Below are 18,139 nucleotides of genomic sequence, written 5' to 3' on the forward strand. Positions count from 1 at the left end.
CGTTGTGCCTCTCTCGTAAGGTAAGCCGTCCACAGCTTTGTCGAACTCATCCAATGTCTGATACTGCCCGAAGCGAGCCTGTACGGAAGCTGAGCTGCTGTACAGAACCAAGGCTGCGCGACTCTGGCCTGGTGCTAGCCCAAAACTGCGAGCTAGCTGTTTGACAAAGTGCTTCTCTTTGAGGTAGTTGGTTTTTCCAATGCTTCCCGATGAATCCAGGATAAATGCCAGGTCCACTGGAGTTTCACAAGGCGGTGGTTCTAAAGAGGGATAAAAATGCAACAAAACGTCAAACGTCTTACCAGGCTTTCAACTTCTCTCAGAAAGTCTACATGTGGCAACGGTTTGCAGAGGTCGACTTGAGAAGCCTGCTTGTCCCGACAAGACAAGACAAGACAAGAGAAGACAAGTCAACACAAGACATTGAACGAGAATGTGTTTTTGAATGGTTCTTAGGTTTTTCTTTTTTGTGGACAATGCCAGTAATGCTAGAACTGTAGTTATAAAGAGAGGGAATCAAGAGGACAGACAGTAAAGTGTCCAAGAATTCGAGCAGACTATTACGCTCACCTGCCAGTTGACAAGTTCGGCTGGTTAGATTTCCAAGCTGGAGAAGTAGGTCTGCGAAGTTTTGGGTCACCACTACATCCTCGTCACTCTCCGTTAGCAATCGTAGTTCATCTGGGTCTACGCCAGAACCAATGCCTACAGCCAGCACGCGAACGCCCGCCTTTCGTAAGGGTTCCGAAGCGTCTGTCAATCCCTTGGCGTCGGCTGCTTGGGTCTGCTTTCCGTCAGTGATGAGTATGGCAATCTTGGGCACGCCCTGCCTGGCTTGTGGGAAGATTTCTTGGGCTGCTTTTTCCAGGGCTAAGTCGATTCGCGTTGTGCCTCTCTCGTAAGGTAAGCCGTCCACAGCTTTGTCGAACTCATCCAATGTCTGATACTGCCCGAAGCGAGCCTGTACGGAAGCTGAGCTGCTGTACAGAACCAAGGCTGCGCGACTCTGGCCTGGTGCTAGCCCAAAACTGCGAGCTAGCTGTTTGACAAAGTGCTTCTCTTTGAGGTAGTTGGTTTTTCCAATGCTTCCCGATGAATCCAGGATAAATGCCAGGTCCACTGGAGTTTCACAAGGCGGTGGTTCTAAAGAGGGATAAAAATGCAACAAAACGTCAAACGTCTTACCAGGCTTTCAACTTCTCTCAGAAAGTCTACATGTGGCAACGGTTTGCAGAGGTCGACTTGAGAAGCCTGCTTGTCCCGACAAGACAAGACAAGACAAGAGAAGACAAGTCAACACAAGACATTGAACGAGAATGTGTTTTTGAATGGTTCTTAGGTTTTTCTTTTTTGTGGACAATGCCAGTAATGCTAGAACTGTAGTTATAAAGAGAGGGAATCAAGAGGACAGACAGTAAAGTGTCCAAGAATTCGAGCAGACTATTACGCTCACCTGCCAGTTGACAAGTTCGGCTGGTTAGATTTCCAAGCTGGAGAAGTAGGTCTGCGAAGTTTTGGGTCACCACTACATCCTCGTCACTCTCCGTTAGCAATCGTAGTTCATCTGGGTCTACGCCAGAACCAATGCCTACAGCCAGCACGCGAACGCCCGCCTTTCGTAAGGGTTCCGAAGCGTCTGTCAATCCCTTGGCGTCGGCTGCTTGGGTCTGCTTTCCGTCAGTGATGAGTATGGCAATCTTGGGCACGCCCTGCCTGGCTTGTGGGAAGATTTCTTGGGCTGCTTTTTCCAGGGCTAAGTCGATTCGCGTTGTGCCTCTCTCGTAAGGTAAGCCGTCCACAGCTTTGTCGAACTCATCCAATGTCTGATACTGCCCGAAGCGAGCCTGTACGGAAGCTGAGCTGCTGTACAGAACCAAGGCTGCGCGACTCTGGCCTGGTGCTAGCCCAAAACTGCGAGCTAGCTGTTTGACAAAGTGCTTCTCTTTGAGGTAGTTGGTTTTTCCAATGCTTCCCGATGAATCCAGGATAAATGCCAGGTCCACTGGAGTTTCACAAGGCGGTGGTTCTAAAGAGGGATAAAAATGCAACAAAACGTCAAACGTCTTACCAGGCTTTCAACTTCTCTCAGAAAGTCTACATGTGGCAACGGTTTGCAGAGGTCGACTTGAGAAGCCTGCTTGTCCCGACAAGACAAGACAAGACAAGAGAAGACAAGTCAACACAAGACATTGAACGAGAATGTGTTTTTGAATGGTTCTTAGGTTTTTCTTTTTTGTGGACAATGCCAGTAATGCTAGAACTGTAGTTATAAAGAGAGGGAATCAAGAGGACAGACAGTAAAGTGTCCAAGAATTCGAGCAGACTATTACGCTCACCTGCCAGTTGACAAGTTCGGCTGGTTAGATTTCCAAGCTGGAGAAGTAGGTCTGCGAAGTTTTGGGTCACCACTACATCCTCGTCACTCTCCGTTAGCAATCGTAGTTCATCTGGGTCTACGCCAGAACCAATGCCTACAGCCAGCACGCGAACGCCCGCCTTTCGTAAGGGTTCCGAAGCGTCTGTCAATCCCTTGGCGTCGGCTGCTTGGGTCTGCTTTCCGTCAGTGATGAGTATGGCAATCTTGGGCACGCCCTGCCTGGCTTGTGGGAAGATTTCTTGGGCTGCTTTTTCCAGGGCTAAGTCGATTCGCGTTGTGCCTCTCTCGTAAGGTAAGCCGTCCACAGCTTTGTCGAACTCATCCAATGTCTGATACTGCCCGAAGCGAGCCTGTACGGAAGCTGAGCTGCTGTACAGAACCAAGGCTGCGCGACTCTGGCCTGGTGCTAGCCCAAAACTGCGAGCTAGCTGTTTGACAAAGTGCTTCTCTTTGAGGTAGTTGGTTTTTCCAATGCTTCCCGATGAATCCAGGATAAATGCCAGGTCCACTGGAGTTTCACAAGGCGGTGGTTCTAAAGAGGGATAAAAATGCAACAAAACGTCAAACGTCTTACCAGGCTTTCAACTTCTCTCAGAAAGTCTACATGTGGCAACGGTTTGCAGAGGTCGACTTGAGAAGCCTGCTTGTCCCGACAAGACAAGACAAGACAAGAGAAGACAAGTCAACACAAGACATTGAACGAGAATGTGTTTTTGAATGGTTCTTAGGTTTTTCTTTTTTGTGGACAATGCCAGTAATGCTAGAACTGTAGTTATAAAGAGAGGGAATCAAGAGGACAGACAGTAAAGTGTCCAAGAATTCGAGCAGACTATTACGCTCACCTGCCAGTTGACAAGTTCGGCTGGTTAGATTTCCAAGCTGGAGAAGTAGGTCTGCGAAGTTTTGGGTCACCACTACATCCTCGTCACTCTCCGTTAGCAATCGTAGTTCATCTGGGTCTACGCCAGAACCAATGCCTACAGCCAGCACGCGAACGCCCGCCTTTCGTAAGGGTTCCGAAGCGTCTGTCAATCCCTTGGCGTCGGCTGCTTGGGTCTGCTTTCCGTCAGTGATGAGTATGGCAATCTTGGGCACGCCCTGCCTGGCTTGTGGGAAGATTTCTTGGGCTGCTTTTTCCAGGGCTAAGTCGATTCGCGTTGTGCCTCTCTCGTAAGGTAAGCCGTCCACAGCTTTGTCGAACTCATCCAATGTCTGATACTGCCCGAAGCGAGCCTGTACGGAAGCTGAGCTGCTGTACAGAACCAAGGCTGCGCGACTCTGGCCTGGTGCTAGCCCAAAACTGCGAGCTAGCTGTTTGACAAAGTGCTTCTCTTTGAGGTAGTTGGTTTTTCCAATGCTTCCCGATGAATCCAGGATAAATGCCAGGTCCACTGGAGTTTCACAAGGCGGTGGTTCTAAAGAGGGATAAAAATGCAACAAAACGTCAAACGTCTTACCAGGCTTTCAACTTCTCTCAGAAAGTCTACATGTGGCAACGGTTTGCAGAGGTCGACTTGAGAAGCCTGCTTGTCCCGACAAGACAAGACAAGACAAGAGAAGACAAGTCAACACAAGACATTGAACGAGAATGTGTTTTTGAATGGTTCTTAGGTTTTTCTTTTTTGTGGACAATGCCAGTAATGCTAGAACTGTAGTTATAAAGAGAGGGAATCAAGAGGACAGACAGTAAAGTGTCCAAGAATTCGAGCAGACTATTACGCTCACCTGCCAGTTGACAAGTTCGGCTGGTTAGATTTCCAAGCTGGAGAAGTAGGTCTGCGAAGTTTTGGGTCACCACTACATCCTCGTCACTCTCCGTTAGCAATCGTAGTTCATCTGGGTCTACGCCAGAACCAATGCCTACAGCCAGCACGCGAACGCCCGCCTTTCGTAAGGGTTCCGAAGCGTCTGTCAATCCCTTGGCGTCGGCTGCTTGGGTCTGCTTTCCGTCAGTGATGAGTATGGCAATCTTGGGCACGCCCTGCCTGGCTTGTGGGAAGATTTCTTGGGCTGCTTTTTCCAGGGCTAAGTCGATTCGCGTTGTGCCTCTCTCGTAAGGTAAGCCGTCCACAGCTTTGTCGAACTCATCCAATGTCTGATACTGCCCGAAGCGAGCCTGTACGGAAGCTGAGCTGCTGTACAGAACCAAGGCTGCGCGACTCTGGCCTGGTGCTAGCCCAAAACTGCGAGCTAGCTGTTTGACAAAGTGCTTCTCTTTGAGGTAGTTGGTTTTTCCAATGCTTCCCGATGAATCCAGGATAAATGCCAGGTCCACTGGAGTTTCACAAGGCGGTGGTTCTAAAGAGGGATAAAAATGCAACAAAACGTCAAACGTCTTACCAGGCTTTCAACTTCTCTCAGAAAGTCTACATGTGGCAACGGTTTGCAGAGGTCGACTTGAGAAGCCTGCTTGTCCCGACAAGACAAGACAAGACAAGAGAAGACAAGTCAACACAAGACATTGAACGAGAATGTGTTTTTGAATGGTTCTTAGGTTTTTCTTTTTTGTGGACAATGCCAGTAATGCTAGAACTGTAGTTATAAAGAGAGGGAATCAAGAGGACAGACAGTAAAGTGTCCAAGAATTCGAGCAGACTATTACGCTCACCTGCCAGTTGACAAGTTCGGCTGGTTAGATTTCCAAGCTGGAGAAGTAGGTCTGCGAAGTTTTGGGTCACCACTACATCCTCGTCACTCTCCGTTAGCAATCGTAGTTCATCTGGGTCTACGCCAGAACCAATGCCTACAGCCAGCACGCGAACGCCCGCCTTTCGTAAGGGTTCCGAAGCGTCTGTCAATCCCTTGGCGTCGGCTGCTTGGGTCTGCTTTCCGTCAGTGATGAGTATGGCAATCTTGGGCACGCCCTGCCTGGCTTGTGGGAAGATTTCTTGGGCTGCTTTTTCCAGGGCTAAGTCGATTCGCGTTGTGCCTCTCTCGTAAGGTAAGCCGTCCACAGCTTTGTCGAACTCATCCAATGTCTGATACTGCCCGAAGCGAGCCTGTACGGAAGCTGAGCTGCTGTACAGAACCAAGGCTGCGCGACTCTGGCCTGGTGCTAGCCCAAAACTGCGAGCTAGCTGTTTGACAAAGTGCTTCTCTTTGAGGTAGTTGGTTTTTCCAATGCTTCCCGATGAATCCAGGATAAATGCCAGGTCCACTGGAGTTTCACAAGGCGGTGGTTCTAAAGAGGGATAAAAATGCAACAAAACGTCAAACGTCTTACCAGGCTTTCAACTTCTCTCAGAAAGTCTACATGTGGCAACGGTTTGCAGAGGTCGACTTGAGAAGCCTGCTTGTCCCGACAAGACAAGACAAGACAAGAGAAGACAAGTCAACACAAGACATTGAACGAGAATGTGTTTTTGAATGGTTCTTAGGTTTTTCTTTTTTGTGGACAATGCCAGTAATGCTAGAACTGTAGTTATAAAGAGAGGGAATCAAGAGGACAGACAGTAAAGTGTCCAAGAATTCGAGCAGACTATTACGCTCACCTGCCAGTTGACAAGTTCGGCTGGTTAGATTTCCAAGCTGGAGAAGTAGGTCTGCGAAGTTTTGGGTCACCACTACATCCTCGTCACTCTCCGTTAGCAATCGTAGTTCATCTGGGTCTACGCCAGAACCAATGCCTACAGCCAGCACGCGAACGCCCGCCTTTCGTAAGGGTTCCGAAGCGTCTGTCAATCCCTTGGCGTCGGCTGCTTGGGTCTGCTTTCCGTCAGTGATGAGTATGGCAATCTTGGGCACGCCCTGCCTGGCTTGTGGGAAGATTTCTTGGGCTGCTTTTTCCAGGGCTAAGTCGATTCGCGTTGTGCCTCTCTCGTAAGGTAAGCCGTCCACAGCTTTGTCGAACTCATCCAATGTCTGATACTGCCCGAAGCGAGCCTGTACGGAAGCTGAGCTGCTGTACAGAACCAAGGCTGCGCGACTCTGGCCTGGTGCTAGCCCAAAACTGCGAGCTAGCTGTTTGACAAAGTGCTTCTCTTTGAGGTAGTTGGTTTTTCCAATGCTTCCCGATGAATCCAGGATAAATGCCAGGTCCACTGGAGTTTCACAAGGCGGTGGTTCTAAAGAGGGATAAAAATGCAACAAAACGTCAAACGTCTTACCAGGCTTTCAACTTCTCTCAGAAAGTCTACATGTGGCAACGGTTTGCAGAGGTCGACTTGAGAAGCCTGCTTGTCCCGACAAGACAAGACAAGACAAGAGAAGACAAGTCAACACAAGACATTGAACGAGAATGTGTTTTTGAATGGTTCTTAGGTTTTTCTTTTTTGTGGACAATGCCAGTAATGCTAGAACTGTAGTTATAAAGAGAGGGAATCAAGAGGACAGACAGTAAAGTGTCCAAGAATTCGAGCAGACTATTACGCTCACCTGCCAGTTGACAAGTTCGGCTGGTTAGATTTCCAAGCTGGAGAAGTAGGTCTGCGAAGTTTTGGGTCACCACTACATCCTCGTCACTCTCCGTTAGCAATCGTAGTTCATCTGGGTCTACGCCAGAACCAATGCCTACAGCCAGCACGCGAACGCCCGCCTTTCGTAAGGGTTCCGAAGCGTCTGTCAATCCCTTGGCGTCGGCTGCTTGGGTCTGCTTTCCGTCAGTGATGAGTATGGCAATCTTGGGCACGCCCTGCCTGGCTTGTGGGAAGATTTCTTGGGCTGCTTTTTCCAGGGCTAAGTCGATTCGCGTTGTGCCTCTCTCGTAAGGTAAGCCGTCCACAGCTTTGTCGAACTCATCCAATGTCTGATACTGCCCGAAGCGAGCCTGTACGGAAGCTGAGCTGCTGTACAGAACCAAGGCTGCGCGACTCTGGCCTGGTGCTAGCCCAAAACTGCGAGCTAGCTGTTTGACAAAGTGCTTCTCTTTGAGGTAGTTGGTTTTTCCAATGCTTCCCGATGAATCCAGGATAAATGCCAGGTCCACTGGAGTTTCACAAGGCGGTGGTTCTAAAGAGGGATAAAAATGCAACAAAACGTCAAACGTCTTACCAGGCTTTCAACTTCTCTCAGAAAGTCTACATGTGGCAACGGTTTGCAGAGGTCGACTTGAGAAGCCTGCTTGTCCCGACAAGACAAGACAAGACAAGAGAAGACAAGTCAACACAAGACATTGAACGAGAATGTGTTTTTGAATGGTTCTTAGGTTTTTCTTTTTTGTGGACAATGCCAGTAATGCTAGAACTGTAGTTATAAAGAGAGGGAATCAAGAGGACAGACAGTAAAGTGTCCAAGAATTCGAGCAGACTATTACGCTCACCTGCCAGTTGACAAGTTCGGCTGGTTAGATTTCCAAGCTGGAGAAGTAGGTCTGCGAAGTTTTGGGTCACCACTACATCCTCGTCACTCTCCGTTAGCAATCGTAGTTCATCTGGGTCTACGCCAGAACCAATGCCTACAGCCAGCACGCGAACGCCCGCCTTTCGTAAGGGTTCCGAAGCGTCTGTCAATCCCTTGGCGTCGGCTGCTTGGGTCTGCTTTCCGTCAGTGATGAGTATGGCAATCTTGGGCACGCCCTGCCTGGCTTGTGGGAAGATTTCTTGGGCTGCTTTTTCCAGGGCTAAGTCGATTCGCGTTGTGCCTCTCTCGTAAGGTAAGCCGTCCACAGCTTTGTCGAACTCATCCAATGTCTGATACTGCCCGAAGCGAGCCTGTACGGAAGCTGAGCTGCTGTACAGAACCAAGGCTGCGCGACTCTGGCCTGGTGCTAGCCCAAAACTGCGAGCTAGCTGTTTGACAAAGTGCTTCTCTTTGAGGTAGTTGGTTTTTCCAATGCTTCCCGATGAATCCAGGATAAATGCCAGGTCCACTGGAGTTTCACAAGGCGGTGGTTCTAAAGAGGGATAAAAATGCAACAAAACGTCAAACGTCTTACCAGGCTTTCAACTTCTCTCAGAAAGTCTACATGTGGCAACGGTTTGCAGAGGTCGACTTGAGAAGCCTGCTTGTCCCGACAAGACAAGACAAGACAAGAGAAGACAAGTCAACACAAGACATTGAACGAGAATGTGTTTTTGAATGGTTCTTAGGTTTTTCTTTTTTGTGGACAATGCCAGTAATGCTAGAACTGTAGTTATAAAGAGAGGGAATCAAGAGGACAGACAGTAAAGTGTCCAAGAATTCGAGCAGACTATTACGCTCACCTGCCAGTTGACAAGTTCGGCTGGTTAGATTTCCAAGCTGGAGAAGTAGGTCTGCGAAGTTTTGGGTCACCACTACATCCTCGTCACTCTCCGTTAGCAATCGTAGTTCATCTGGGTCTACGCCAGAACCAATGCCTACAGCCAGCACGCGAACGCCCGCCTTTCGTAAGGGTTCCGAAGCGTCTGTCAATCCCTTGGCGTCGGCTGCTTGGGTCTGCTTTCCGTCAGTGATGAGTATGGCAATCTTGGGCACGCCCTGCCTGGCTTGTGGGAAGATTTCTTGGGCTGCTTTTTCCAGGGCTAAGTCGATTCGCGTTGTGCCTCTCTCGTAAGGTAAGCCGTCCACAGCTTTGTCGAACTCATCCAATGTCTGATACTGCCCGAAGCGAGCCTGTACGGAAGCTGAGCTGCTGTACAGAACCAAGGCTGCGCGACTCTGGCCTGGTGCTAGCCCAAAACTGCGAGCTAGCTGTTTGACAAAGTGCTTCTCTTTGAGGTAGTTGGTTTTTCCAATGCTTCCCGATGAATCCAGGATAAATGCCAGGTCCACTGGAGTTTCACAAGGCGGTGGTTCTAAAGAGGGATAAAAATGCAACAAAACGTCAAACGTCTTACCAGGCTTTCAACTTCTCTCAGAAAGTCTACATGTGGCAACGGTTTGCAGAGGTCGACTTGAGAAGCCTGCTTGTCCCGACAAGACAAGACAAGACAAGAGAAGACAAGTCAACACAAGACATTGAACGAGAATGTGTTTTTGAATGGTTCTTAGGTTTTTCTTTTTTGTGGACAATGCCAGTAATGCTAGAACTGTAGTTATAAAGAGAGGGAATCAAGAGGACAGACAGTAAAGTGTCCAAGAATTCGAGCAGACTATTACGCTCACCTGCCAGTTGACAAGTTCGGCTGGTTAGATTTCCAAGCTGGAGAAGTAGGTCTGCGAAGTTTTGGGTCACCACTACATCCTCGTCACTCTCCGTTAGCAATCGTAGTTCATCTGGGTCTACGCCAGAACCAATGCCTACAGCCAGCACGCGAACGCCCGCCTTTCGTAAGGGTTCCGAAGCGTCTGTCAATCCCTTGGCGTCGGCTGCTTGGGTCTGCTTTCCGTCAGTGATGAGTATGGCAATCTTGGGCACGCCCTGCCTGGCTTGTGGGAAGATTTCTTGGGCTGCTTTTTCCAGGGCTAAGTCGATTCGCGTTGTGCCTCTCTCGTAAGGTAAGCCGTCCACAGCTTTGTCGAACTCATCCAATGTCTGATACTGCCCGAAGCGAGCCTGTACGGAAGCTGAGCTGCTGTACAGAACCAAGGCTGCGCGACTCTGGCCTGGTGCTAGCCCAAAACTGCGAGCTAGCTGTTTGACAAAGTGCTTCTCTTTGAGGTAGTTGGTTTTTCCAATGCTTCCCGATGAATCCAGGATAAATGCCAGGTCCACTGGAGTTTCACAAGGCGGTGGTTCTAAAGAGGGATAAAAATGCAACAAAACGTCAAACGTCTTACCAGGCTTTCAACTTCTCTCAGAAAGTCTACATGTGGCAACGGTTTGCAGAGGTCGACTTGAGAAGCCTGCTTGTCCCGACAAGACAAGACAAGACAAGAGAAGACAAGTCAACACAAGACATTGAACGAGAATGTGTTTTTGAATGGTTCTTAGGTTTTTCTTTTTTGTGGACAATGCCAGTAATGCTAGAACTGTAGTTATAAAGAGAGGGAATCAAGAGGACAGACAGTAAAGTGTCCAAGAATTCGAGCAGACTATTACGCTCACCTGCCAGTTGACAAGTTCGGCTGGTTAGATTTCCAAGCTGGAGAAGTAGGTCTGCGAAGTTTTGGGTCACCACTACATCCTCGTCACTCTCCGTTAGCAATCGTAGTTCATCTGGGTCTACGCCAGAACCAATGCCTACAGCCAGCACGCGAACGCCCGCCTTTCGTAAGGGTTCCGAAGCGTCTGTCAATCCCTTGGCGTCGGCTGCTTGGGTCTGCTTTCCGTCAGTGATGAGTATGGCAATCTTGGGCACGCCCTGCCTGGCTTGTGGGAAGATTTCTTGGGCTGCTTTTTCCAGGGCTAAGTCGATTCGCGTTGTGCCTCTCTCGTAAGGTAAGCCGTCCACAGCTTTGTCGAACTCATCCAATGTCTGATACTGCCCGAAGCGAGCCTGTACGGAAGCTGAGCTGCTGTACAGAACCAAGGCTGCGCGACTCTGGCCTGGTGCTAGCCCAAAACTGCGAGCTAGCTGTTTGACAAAGTGCTTCTCTTTGAGGTAGTTGGTTTTTCCAATGCTTCCCGATGAATCCAGGATAAATGCCAGGTCCACTGGAGTTTCACAAGGCGGTGGTTCTAAAGAGGGATAAAAATGCAACAAAACGTCAAACGTCTTACCAGGCTTTCAACTTCTCTCAGAAAGTCTACATGTGGCAACGGTTTGCAGAGGTCGACTTGAGAAGCCTGCTTGTCCCGACAAGACAAGACAAGACAAGAGAAGACAAGTCAACACAAGACATTGAACGAGAATGTGTTTTTGAATGGTTCTTAGGTTTTTCTTTTTTGTGGACAATGCCAGTAATGCTAGAACTGTAGTTATAAAGAGAGGGAATCAAGAGGACAGACAGTAAAGTGTCCAAGAATTCGAGCAGACTATTACGCTCACCTGCCAGTTGACAAGTTCGGCTGGTTAGATTTCCAAGCTGGAGAAGTAGGTCTGCGAAGTTTTGGGTCACCACTACATCCTCGTCACTCTCCGTTAGCAATCGTAGTTCATCTGGGTCTACGCCAGAACCAATGCCTACAGCCAGCACGCGAACGCCCGCCTTTCGTAAGGGTTCCGAAGCGTCTGTCAATCCCTTGGCGTCGGCTGCTTGGGTCTGCTTTCCGTCAGTGATGAGTATGGCAATCTTGGGCACGCCCTGCCTGGCTTGTGGGAAGATTTCTTGGGCTGCTTTTTCCAGGGCTAAGTCGATTCGCGTTGTGCCTCTCTCGTAAGGTAAGCCGTCCACAGCTTTGTCGAACTCATCCAATGTCTGATACTGCCCGAAGCGAGCCTGTACGGAAGCTGAGCTGCTGTACAGAACCAAGGCTGCGCGACTCTGGCCTGGTGCTAGCCCAAAACTGCGAGCTAGCTGTTTGACAAAGTGCTTCTCTTTGAGGTAGTTGGTTTTTCCAATGCTTCCCGATGAATCCAGGATAAATGCCAGGTCCACTGGAGTTTCACAAGGCGGTGGTTCTAAAGAGGGATAAAAATGCAACAAAACGTCAAACGTCTTACCAGGCTTTCAACTTCTCTCAGAAAGTCTACATGTGGCAACGGTTTGCAGAGGTCGACTTGAGAAGCCTGCTTGTCCCGACAAGACAAGACAAGACAAGAGAAGACAAGTCAACACAAGACATTGAACGAGAATGTGTTTTTGAATGGTTCTTAGGTTTTTCTTTTTTGTGGACAATGCCAGTAATGCTAGAACTGTAGTTATAAAGAGAGGGAATCAAGAGGACAGACAGTAAAGTGTCCAAGAATTCGAGCAGACTATTACGCTCACCTGCCAGTTGACAAGTTCGGCTGGTTAGATTTCCAAGCTGGAGAAGTAGGTCTGCGAAGTTTTGGGTCACCACTACATCCTCGTCACTCTCCGTTAGCAATCGTAGTTCATCTGGGTCTACGCCAGAACCAATGCCTACAGCCAGCACGCGAACGCCCGCCTTTCGTAAGGGTTCCGAAGCGTCTGTCAATCCCTTGGCGTCGGCTGCTTGGGTCTGCTTTCCGTCAGTGATGAGTATGGCAATCTTGGGCACGCCCTGCCTGGCTTGTGGGAAGATTTCTTGGGCTGCTTTTTCCAGGGCTAAGTCGATTCGCGTTGTGCCTCTCTCGTAAGGTAAGCCGTCCACAGCTTTGTCGAACTCATCCAATGTCTGATACTGCCCGAAGCGAGCCTGTACGGAAGCTGAGCTGCTGTACAGAACCAAGGCTGCGCGACTCTGGCCTGGTGCTAGCCCAAAACTGCGAGCTAGCTGTTTGACAAAGTGCTTCTCTTTGAGGTAGTTGGTTTTTCCAATGCTTCCCGATGAATCCAGGATAAATGCCAGGTCCACTGGAGTTTCACAAGGCGGTGGTTCTAAAGAGGGATAAAAATGCAACAAAACGTCAAACGTCTTACCAGGCTTTCAACTTCTCTCAGAAAGTCTACATGTGGCAACGGTTTGCAGAGGTCGACTTGAGAAGCCTGCTTGTCCCGACAAGACAAGACAAGACAAGAGAAGACAAGTCAACACAAGACATTGAACGAGAATGTGTTTTTGAATGGTTCTTAGGTTTTTCTTTTTTGTGGACAATGCCAGTAATGCTAGAACTGTAGTTATAAAGAGAGGGAATCAAGAGGACAGACAGTAAAGTGTCCAAGAATTCGAGCAGACTATTACGCTCACCTGCCAGTTGACAAGTTCGGCTGGTTAGATTTCCAAGCTGGAGAAGTAGGTCTGCGAAGTTTTGGGTCACCACTACATCCTCGTCACTCTCCGTTAGCAATCGTAGTTCATCTGGGTCTACGCCAGAACCAATGCCTACAGCCAGCACGCGAACGCCCGCCTTTCGTAAGGGTTCCGAAGCGTCTGTCAATCCCTTGGCGTCGGCTGCTTGGGTCTGCTTTCCGTCAGTGATGAGTATGGCAATCTTGGGCACGCCCTGCCTGGCTTGTGGGAAGATTTCTTGGGCTGCTTTTTCCAGGGCTAAGTCGATTCGCGTTGTGCCTCTCTCGTAAGGTAAGCCGTCCACAGCTTTGTCGAACTCATCCAATGTCTGATACTGCCCGAAGCGAGCCTGTACGGAAGCTGAGCTGCTGTACAGAACCAAGGCTGCGCGACTCTGGCCTGGTGCTAGCCCAAAACTGCGAGCTAGCTGTTTGACAAAGTGCTTCTCTTTGAGGTAGTTGGTTTTTCCAATGCTTCCCGATGAATCCAGGATAAATGCCAGGTCCACTGGAGTTTCACAAGGCGGTGGTTCTAAAGAGGGATAAAAATGCAACAAAACGTCAAACGTCTTACCAGGCTTTCAACTTCTCTCAGAAAGTCTACATGTGGCAACGGTTTGCAGAGGTCGACTTGAGAAGCCTGCTTGTCCCGACAAGACAAGACAAGACAAGAGAAGACAAGTCAACACAAGACATTGAACGAGAATGTGTTTTTGAATGGTTCTTAGGTTTTTCTTTTTAGTGGACAATGCCAGTAATGCTAGAACTGTAGTTATAAAGAGAGGGAATTAAGAGGACAGACAGTAAATTGTCCAAGAATTGAAGCAGACAATTACGCTCACCTGCCAGTTGACAAGTTCGGCTGGTTAGATTTCCAAGCTGGAGAAGTAGGTCTGCGAAGCTTTGGGTCACCACTACATCCTCGTCACTCTCTGTTAGCAATCGTAGTTCATCTGGGTCTACGCCAGAACCAATGCCTACAGCCAGCACGCGAACGCCCGCCTTTCGTAAGGGTTCCGAAGCGTCTGTCAATCCCTTGGCGTCGGCTGCTTGGGTCTGCTTTCCGTCAGTGATGAGTATGGCAATCTTGGGCACGCCCTGCCTGGCTTGTGGGAAGATTTCTTGGGCTGCTTTTTCCAGGGCTAAGTCGATTCGCGTTGTGCCTCTCTCGTAAGGTAAGCCGTCCACAGCTTTGTCGAACTCATCCAATGTCTGATACTGCCCGAAGCGAGCCTGTACGGAAGCTGAGCTGCTGTACAGAACCAAGGCTGCGCGACTCTGGCCTGGTGCTAGCCCAAAACTGCGAGCTAGCTGTTTGACAAAGTGCTTCTCTTTGAGGTAGTTGGTTTTTCCAATGCTTCCCGATGAATCCAGGATAAATGCCAGGTCCACTGGAGTTTCACAAGGCGGTGGTTCTAAAGAGGGATAAAAATGCAACAAAACGTCAAACGTCTTACCAGGCTTTCAACTTCTCTCAGAAAGTCTACATGTGGCAACGGTTTGCAGAGGTCGACTTGAGAAGCCTGCTTGTCCCGACAAGACAAGACAAGACAAGAGAAGACAAGTCAACACAAGACATTGAACGAGAATGTGTTTTTGAATGGTTCTTAGGTTTTTCTTTTTTGTGGACAATGCCAGTAATGCTAGAACTGTAGTTATAAAGAGAGGGAATCAAGAGGACAGACAGTAAAGTGTCCAAGAATTCGAGCAGACTATTACGCTCACCTGCCAGTTGACAAGTTCGGCTGGTTAGATTTCCAAGCTGGAGAAGTAGGTCTGCGAAGTTTTGGGTCACCACTACATCCTCGTCACTCTCCGTTAGCAATCGTAGTTCATCTGGGTCTACGCCAGAACCAATGCCTACAGCCAGCACGCGAACGCCCGCCTTTCGTAAGGGTTCCGAAGCGTCTGTCAATCCCTTGGCGTCGGCTGCTTGGGTCTGCTTTCCGTCAGTGATGAGTATGGCAATCTTGGGCACGCCCTGCCTGGCTTGTGGGAAGATTTCTTGGGCTGCTTTTTCCAGGGCTAAGTCGATTCGCGTTGTGCCTCTCTCGTAAGGTAAGCCGTCCACAGCTTTGTCGAACTCATCCAATGTCTGATACTGCCCGAAGCGAGCCTGTACGGAAGCTGAGCTGCTGTACAGAACCAAGGCTGCGCGACTCTGGCCTGGTGCTAGCCCAAAACTACGAGCTAGCTGTTTGACAAAGTGCTTCTCTTTGAGGTAGTTGGTTTTTCCAATGCTTCCCGATGAATCCAGGATAAATGCCAGGTCCACTGGAGTTTCACAAGGCGGTGGTCCTAAAGAGAGATTAAAATGCAACAAAACTTTAAAATTTTCGGCAGTCATTTGTCTACTCTGAAAAAGCCTACTTATGGCAACCTTTTTTAGACCTCGATTAGCGGAGGCGGCTTTCGTCTTGAAGTCAAATCATGCATGGAGAATATTTTTTTCGGTTTTTTTTTTTTTTGGACAGTAGCAGAAATCTTACATTTGAGTTTTTATTTATGTGCTATGGGTTTGGTGGCTTGTTCTTTTGGTACGAGGTTTTTGTTCTTTTTAGTCTGGTTTTCTTCTTTGCGTTGAAACTTGGTTTCTATTTGTGGTCTAATTTTCGGTTATCCTTATCCTAAATATTATGGTGGTTGTGGTCGTTTAGATAATTTATTGCCAGTGTTTTTGCTATCGCATCTATATTTTCTTATTAGTAAATTTTCAGTTCCGACTATTGCATTTCTAGCTTTTTGATTGGCTAAAAAACTCCGACTATGACCCAATGGTCGAAGTTTTACATCATACATCATATGGAAAATAGTGCGCCAAGATACTCTTTCCGGACGGTTTGTAAAATTGTGGAAATAAAAATCGGCGGCAAAACCCGGTTTGAGAATTTACTAAAACAGTTATTCCATTCGCCCTTGTTGGATATGAAGTGATTATAACCAAGTCGCGCTACGCGCTCGTTGGTTATTTTATCACTTCATATCCAACTCGGGCTCATTGAATAATTGTTATATAGTCATTGGAATATTATAACAGATAGCTAGCTCGCTAGATAGAGAGGTCTTTATTTGTGCATGATATTGTTAAAAAAATTAAAGACCCAGTTTCACCCTGAATACATCGCACTCTCTGCATGAAATTACAAAAAATGGAAATATCTCAGAAAGAATCTTTTTCGTCAAAAGCTTTACGTCGATAATTCTTTCAGGTCCTGATTTGAATGCGTTCTTTATTTATCATTTCATAATGTTATCTTAGTATTTTTTTCTTTATTTGTTTAAAATATTTCTATTTGACGTCGAATAGTATTAACAACATGATGGATTGCCGCGGCCAACAGGTTTTGCTTGCCGCAGCAACCTCTTCCACTCTTTTGTGCACAAGCATCTTTACAGGAGTATTTTACTTCTGCGTCCCAGGTATCCTAACAAATCGAAACTGACGAAGAAAAAGTAAGTTTACCTAGCTTGTTAGCTTCAGAATTGTGCTATTCTTCTTGCTGAATAACCGAACTGTAAAAGTTCCGCTTCGGTGATTCTTCAGTGTATCCAAAAATGTTTATCGAATCTCGCCTAGAATGCCGATAAAGTCATAAATTCTTCGAACCTTTTTTGTTTAGTTCGCTAACTAAGAGTGCCAGCAGAATTTGGTTTGTATATACCAGTTGAAATCGTTTATTGAAGAGGTTTTTTTTTTTGGTTTTTAATCGACATCAGTTTTCAACTCGGTCTACCACCCAAACTTTAGAGGCTTCTAAAGAGCATGCTTACCTGGAAATCAAGCCAGTTTTTCGTCGGAGGAAGAAACAAACCAAAAAACGCGGAAACCAAACCGCAAGGGGGTTAAACACAAAATTAGCAGCAAATGCAAAGGAAAAACCTCTGCTAGCATGTTACGATTACGACGAGTTCCACTGAATTTAAGCCTGCATTCGTCTTGGAGACAACTGGAGATAAGTGACTGTGGCCCTTTTCAGGTTTAAAGCTCTTTGCCGGACTTAGCATCAAATCAGTGCTAACTGCAAACGGTGATACTCGGTTTTTGGAATTATGAACCAAGCACCTTAAAGACCTAATGGTAATGGTAATGGTAATGAATATAGATAGCGCATTTTCTATTGACATATTCAAATGCGCTTTACAAGCAAGGGATCTACGGGTGAGATGGGACATCAGCATATATAGGTGCCGCTGGCAGCCGCTACGAGTCCATTAGCGATCTCACCCAGCACATGAACGAATGAAAATGAGGCCTGACCACAACACCGGAAGCTCCATGCCCTACTCTTTACGAATAGCGTGTGGGTTCTTTTACGTCCCACTGCGTTGTCAGACGGGGCCTACGGTTTATAGTCCTTATCCGAGAAGACTTGAAAGTCTGAACCCTAACAGCGGAGGGGTTGGCGCACTGGTAAGATCTCTGCCTTCCAACCCCAAGGTCCCGGGCGACCTTTTTTCCCGCTAAAAGTTCACTCAGCTTTCCATCCTTCCGAGGTCGGTAAAATGAGTACCAGCATGCATGGACTGCTTAGAAGCGGCTGCAATTTGCACCAGTCCGCTGGGGGTAAATTGATCATTGTAAAGCGCCTTTAAGACATTGTGATAATGGCGCTATATAAATGCACCACTTTGCTTTAACCATTTGCGGATGTAATTACAAAGGCAGCACTTTCTTCTCAGTTATTTTAAGATCCTGAGTGTTGGTCCGGCCGGAGTCGAACTCACGACCTCCTGCATGGCAGCCCGATGCTCAACCAACTGAGCAACCGGTGCCCAGTCCTAAATGATGCAGTGGTACATTTTGTAAACGAGTAGCCGTCGAAATAAACGTTTCGCTTGCTTGCTGCATTCCACTTTAAAAACAAAGGGAACTGGGTTACCGTCACCTTTCCCGCAAGAACGTCGTTACACCACAAGAAATTTACCGACCGAAGAGCGGATTTTTTGTTCATAAGTGAGTATTCAATGATCAGATCAGCTGAAATTTTGAAGTTTTCGGTAAAAAACCTTAGTCTCAAATTACACAACGAACTTTTCATCAACTGCACTAGCTAATAGCCAAACGAAAGACGATTAGCGACTTTTAAAAACTGCTCGAAAGTAGGGCTCCATTCCATGAGTGCCATCAGTGTAGACCCGCTCGGAAATTGCTCGCGGAAAACAACG

This window comes from Montipora capricornis, chromosome 1 (assembly GCF_036669925.1).
Source record: "Montipora capricornis isolate CH-2021 chromosome 1, ASM3666992v2, whole genome shotgun sequence".
Taxonomy (NCBI): domain Eukaryota; kingdom Metazoa; phylum Cnidaria; class Anthozoa; order Scleractinia; family Acroporidae; genus Montipora; species Montipora capricornis.